This window comes from Rousettus aegyptiacus, unplaced genomic scaffold (genome assembly GCF_014176215.1).
Source record: "Rousettus aegyptiacus isolate mRouAeg1 unplaced genomic scaffold, mRouAeg1.p scaffold_m13_p_14, whole genome shotgun sequence".
In the NCBI taxonomy this organism is placed as follows: domain Eukaryota; kingdom Metazoa; phylum Chordata; class Mammalia; order Chiroptera; family Pteropodidae; genus Rousettus; species Rousettus aegyptiacus.
Window position 1 is genome coordinate 36,436,261 of NW_023416289.1, and position 6,604 is coordinate 36,442,864.

Here is a 6,604-nt window from a genome sequence, read left to right on the forward strand (position 1 = left end):
ATGTCAGCCATAATATCCCCTCTTTCATCCCCGATTTTGTTTACTTGTGTCTTTTCTCTTTTTTCTTTAGTGAGTCTAACAAGGGGTTTGTCAATTTTATTAACCTCAAAGAACCAGCTTTTTGTTGTATTTATTTTTTCTATTGTTTTGTTGTTGTTGTTTTCAATTTCATTTATTTCTGCTCTAATTTTGATTACTTTTTTCCTTCTGCTGACTTTAGGCCTCATTTATTTTTCCTTTCCTAGTTTTTTAAGATGAGTGTTAGGTTGTTTATTTGGGCTTGTTCTTGTTTTTGGAGATAGGCCGGTAATAATGTGAACTTTCCTCTTCTGACTGCTTTTGCCGTGTTCCAAAAGTTTTGATTTGTTGTACTATTATTATCATTCATTTCTATGTATCTCTTGATCACTTTTTATTTCTTTTCTGATCCAGTTGTTCTTCAGTAGCATGTTGTTTAATCCCCATGTATTCGTGGTTCTTCCTGATTTCTTTTTGCAGTTGATCTGTACTTTCAAAGCATTACGATCAGAGAATACGGTTGGTATGATTTCAAGCCTCTTGTATTTGTTGAGGCTATCTGTGTCCCAGTATGTGGTCGATTCTTGAGACTGTTCCATGTACACTAGAGAGGAATGTATAAATAGCTATTTTGGAATAGAAGGCTTTATAAATGTCAATTATGTCCGATTGTTCTAATGTGTCATTTAACAATGTTATTTCCTTATTGATTTTCTGTTTGGATGATCTGTCCCTATCTGACAGTGGGGTATTTAGGTCTCTTACTCTGATAGTGTTTTGGTCTGTTTCTCCTTTAGTTATGTTAGTAATTGCTTTACATATTTCAGGGCTCCATGATTGGGAGCATAGATATTAATAAGTGTTATGTCTTCTTGGTGCATGATTCCTTTTATCATTAAGAAGTGCCCCTCAGTATCTTTCTTTACCTTTTTTATTTTGAAATCTATTTCGTCCGATATTAGTACCGCTACTCCCGCTTTTCTCAAATGCTATTTGCTTGAAATATCATTCTTCACCTTTTCACTTTAAATCTGTATTTGTCTTTGGAGCTGTGATGTGTCTCTTGGAGGCAGCATATGGTTGGGTTTTGTTTTTTTTTATCTATTTTGCATCTCTGTGCCATTTTATTGGTTTGTTCAGTCCATTTATATTTAGGGTGATTATTGAAATATGAGGTCTTCTTATAGCCATTTTATCTTTTTTGCTTTCTGGTAGCTCAGTGTTTCCATTGCTTCTTTGTCCTTGTGTTTCTGTTTTCTTTATTTTGGTTGGGTTTTGTAGGTTTTGCCTCTTATTCTTCTTGTTTTATGTTATATACTTCAGTTTTGACTCTATGGTGTGTGGTTACCATACATATATGAAAAAAATAGTTATACATATGCAGTCATCCATTTTCTTCTGTGTGTGCCATATCTCTGTTCACTTTGAGCATCTGGATCTTTGAATCCTCCCTTTTTCAGTCATTGTTATCTCAATTTGTTTCTATGTATGCTGAATGTTCATTTCTCCTTTGCTACAGCAATTTTCTTATTATTTCAGCTTAAAATGCCCTGTTTTTAGTAAGTATTGCACTCCTCTGCTTCTATTTGCCTGATAGTCACTTTACTCCTAATTATGTATTTTTTGTTGTTTTTATTTTGTTTTAGGTGAGCTGACCCCTTTCAGAATTTACTATAGTGCAGACCTCAGAGTGGAGAATTCCCTCAATTTCCATATATCTGAAAAGATCTTAATTTCTCCTTTATATCTAAAGAAGAGCTTAGCTGTATATATTGTTCTAGGCTGGTAGTCCCTTTCACTTAATAGTTTAAATATTTGATTCTATTCCTTTCTGGTTTGTAAGGTCTGTGCTGATAAGTCTGATGATAACCTAATGGACTTTTCTTTATATGTTACCATTTTCTTCTCCCTCGCTGCCCTGAGAATTCTATCTTTGTCATTGAATTTTGATAACTTTAATACAATGTGTTTTGGTGAAGGCTTTTGGGGGTTGAGATAATTAGGTGTTCTATTGACTTCTTGAATTCTTAGCTCCAGCTCATTCCTTAGATTTGGGAAATTCTCGTCAACTCTTTGTCTTAAAATGGTTTCTAAACCCTACTTCTTTTCCTTGCCTTCAACAATACTCATTATTCTTACGTTTCCTCTCCTGATGGTATCAGCTAGTTCTTGTATTTTTCTTTCATTATTTTTCATTCTTTGGTTTCTCTCTTCTTCCTTCTAATTTATTTCTAGTATTCTGTCTTCAGTACCACTTATATTTTCCTCCATTTGTTCAATTCTATTTCCCAAGCTTGCTATTTCATTTTTCAACTCTTGCAGTGTGTTTTTTATCTCCAGAAGTTTTATTTAGTTCTTTTTGAGGGTTTCAATCTCCTTGCTCTGCTCATCTGTTTTTTGCAATTTCTGAAATTGATGATATGACTCATTTTGGAACTCATTGAGATTTTTCAGAGTATCATCCTGAATTCTCTGTCACTTAAGTCACATATTTCTATGTCTGTAAGCTCATTTTCTGGAGATTTTTCTCTTTGTTTCTGAGATGCCTTGGTTGTTCATGATATTCAATGGACTATTTCTCCACCTGGGCATTAATAGAAGTGTATTCTGTTGTTTTTCCAGAAAGAAGATTTATTATATAAAGGTCTCTTTGGCCTGCTGCAAAGAAGGCACTTTTCTTTTGGTTTCAAGTAGGTGGTGTCTAAGCCTCTTGGATCCCTGCTTTATATAGAGTCTAACGTGTTTTATTTTCATGTAGATTTTAATTACACTCCTACTCTCAGTTTCATTCCCTCTCACTGTTAGCAAAAGTTTTGATAGCATTTGCTCAGATTCCCCTGGGGCTCAATGTGATCAGTCTCAGAGGGTATGGGGGGAGGGGCTCTCTGGGTTGGGAGTTGGGAGCTGCAGCTTAGCCTGTTCTGCAACCAGGGCCAGTAGAAATCAACTGTTGTTCCTCTGCTCTCCAGTCCCACTTCTCTGCTTTTTGACCTGATGATTGAGCCCTGCTGCCGGGCTGTTCAGGGAAGTTGATGCACCTTCTCTCCTACCCCAGACCAAGCTTACTCCTGGGGTTCTGACCTGTGGTAGCTCTTATGCACAGATCCCATACTCAGATGTGCTGGTGTGCAGTTTGGGTGTCTTTTGTTGAATTTTAGATGTTCAGCTTATTGTTGTTTCAATTGGAGAGATCTGAGGACATCTTGTACCCCTCCATGTTTTCCCAGAATCTACATTGAACTTTAAATTGCTTTGGGTAGTATACACATTTTAGTCATATTAAATTTTCCCACCCATGAACATGGTATTTCCTTCCATACATTTGTGTCATCTTCATTTTCTTTCATTGTTATTTCTTACAGATTTCAGAATAGAAGCCTTTATCCTTCTTGATTAAATTTATTCCCAGAACTCATTTTACTTCTTCCTTTTTGATTTAGATGCCTTTTATTTTTTTCCCCTGCCTAATTATTTTTGTTAGGATATCCAGTATAATGTAGAATGAAAGTGGTAAGAGTAGGAAAGATTTCAGTCTTCCACTATGGGGCATGATGTTAATTAAGGTAGTTTTTTTTTTTTTTAATTCCTAGTTTTTTTTAAATTTCTGAAATGGTGTTGAATATCATCAATTTGATTTTTCTCCATCATTTGATAATATCGTGTGATTTGACCTTCATTCTGTTAGTGTAGTCTTACATTTTCTGATTTCCATATGTTGAAACACCCTTGATTTCCACTTGTTTGTGGTCTATAATTCTTTTAATGTGCTTTTGAATCTAGGTTTCTGCTATTTTATTGAGAACTTGTATTTGTAGGTTTCTTTCTTTATGGTGCCTTTGTTTGACCTCAAAAAAATGTTTTAATAATTTTTTACTCTTTAACCATTGGAAAGGTTCATGGAAAATTAATAATTCCACAAATAGCTGTCTTTTTGATGTTCTTTAAATATTGCTAGAATTATTCAGTGAATTCATCTAGTCTAGGGTATACTTTGTTGGGAGTTTTTAAAAATTATTATTACTGTTTTGATTTATCTACTAGTTTTAGGTCACCTGCAAGTTTTTTTTTTATTTCTCCCTGTAAATTCTAAGTAGGTTATATTTTTATAAAAATTAATGATTTTATCCTAGTCATGCAATTTGTTGTCATATAATTGTTCATAGTAGCCTTTTATAATTTTATATCTATGATATTATAACATCTCTGCTTTCACTTCTGATTTTAGTTTTCTTCTCTTTGTAATTCTTAATTAGATAAGGGTTTACCAATTCTGTTTTTCTTTTAAGACACAAATCTTCACTGATGTATTTCTATTTCTGCTATTTTCTGTTTTGTTTCTTTCTGCTCACCTTTTAAATTTCCTTACTCCTGCTAATTTTGGGCTTAGATTGATCTTTTATTTTTTCCTTGAGGTGTAATATTATTCATTTTAAATCTTATTTTTATTGTAAGTGTTTATCTCTATAAAATTCCCTTTTATATTATTTTCTCTCAATCCCATTAGTGTTGGCATACTGCATTTCATTTGTCTCAAGGTATTTTCTAATTTCCTCTTGAATCCTTTTTAACTCAATAGTTATTCAAGAGTGTGTTCAATATACAACTATTTGTGGAATTATTAAGTTTCTATCTGGTGTTGATTCTTGGTTCCATTCCCATGTGGTCAGAAATTATATCTGGATGATTTCCATCTTAATAAATGTGTTAAGACTTGTTTTGTAGACTAACAGGTTGTCTGAACAGGAGAATGTTCCATGTGTGATTGAGAAAATTGTGTATTCTAGTTCAGTGAAGTGGATTGTATTTTTACTAATTAGTATATAGAGTTGTTGAGGCCTCTTGTAATTGATCTTGTTTTTATCTAGCTGAAATTGGGGCATCGACATATCCTACTATTACATGACTTTCTCTTTTTTGTTTTTATTTTTCAATTATTGTTGACATTCAATATTTTATGTTAGTCTCAGGTGTATAGCACATTGGTTGGACATTTATATAATTTATGAAGTGATCCCCTCGATTAGTACCCTGCCTGCACTGTGCATAGTTATTATAGTATGATTGATTACATTCCCTATGCTGTACTTCATCTATTTCATTTTAATTCTGTCTTGCCAACTTCATATATTTTAGAGTGCTAATGTTAAGTGCATCCATATTTATAATATAATTGTTATAGCTTCCTGTTGAATTCATCCTTTCATCATTCTAAGATGTCCTTTGTGTTTGACTCTTTTTGACACTGTGTATTTGTCTGATATTAATATGACCACCCATGTCCTTTATTGATTACCATTTCTATGGAATATATTTCTATATCCTTTTAGTTACATTTCATGTGTGTCCTCACATCTAAAGTGAGTTTCTTGTAAACAGCAGGTAGTTGGATTTAATTTTTAAATCTATTCAGCCATGTCTTTTAATCCATGTTTTCTGGCTAGTTGAGTTCCATCTGTTTACATTTAAAGTAATTTTTGAAAGGGTAGGACTAGTATCATTATTTCAGAATTGTTTCTTGTCATTTTGTAACTATTTTCTCCCACTTTTCCTCTGTTTTTCATTGTGTTTATATTGGTAGTGATAGGCTTTGATTTTTTTACTTCCCTTTTGTTTGTCTAGTATAGGTTTTTTTCCTGGTTATTATGCAGGTTACTTGTAGCTGAAAGCTATAAAAATATATCAACAGCATCAATTGCATGTAAAATCCCTACTATGTAATATCTCAATCCTGTACCCACTTTATCTTATTAGTATCACATATTCTAGTTTTATATTGTGTATCTTAAAACATAGATTTATAATTTAAATGCTTTTCTAAAATTCGTAGGAGAAATATGAGTGATTTGTGTTATATCATTACAGTACTGATTTCTGTATTTGTGTGTATTCATTTATGAGAGAGCTTTATATTTCCATATTGTTTTGTGTTGTTTAGAATCCCTTTATTTCAACTAGCAGGATTTTCTTTAGCCTTCTCCTACCTCTCCTCCCACTTCCCCTTCTCCTCCTCCTCTCCTCTGCCTTCTCCTCACAGGTCTAATGGTGAGGAACTTCTTGGGATTTTTCATCAGGAAAAGTCTTCATTTCTCCATTGTTGAAGGACAGTTTTGCCAGATATAGTATTTGAGGTGGATATTATTTGCTCTTTCAGCACTTTGAATATTGTATCTCACACTCTTCTTCCTGTAAGGCTTTCGCTGAAAAACTCACTGAGACTCGTAAAGGAGCTCTTTTGTACATGACAAGTTGCTTAAAACATTTTTTTTTTTTTTACTGCTTTCCAAATTCACTTTTCGTTTGTGATTTTGGATAGTTTAATTATTTTTCTCTCTGTTGTTTTTACATCCATCCTACTTAGAGTTCAGTGAGCTGCTCGAATTTGTATTCTGTTTCTTTACTCAAATGTAAGAATTTTAAGCCATTAATTTTTGATATAAGCTGTGTGCCCTATTTCACTCTCCTCTCCTGCTGGGGTCTATTTAATATGCATATTGGTCCACTTGTTGGTGTCCCATGAGTCCCTGATGCTGTTTTCTCTTTTCTACATTTATTTTTTGCTTCCCTAAATTGATAATTTGAAATGAAC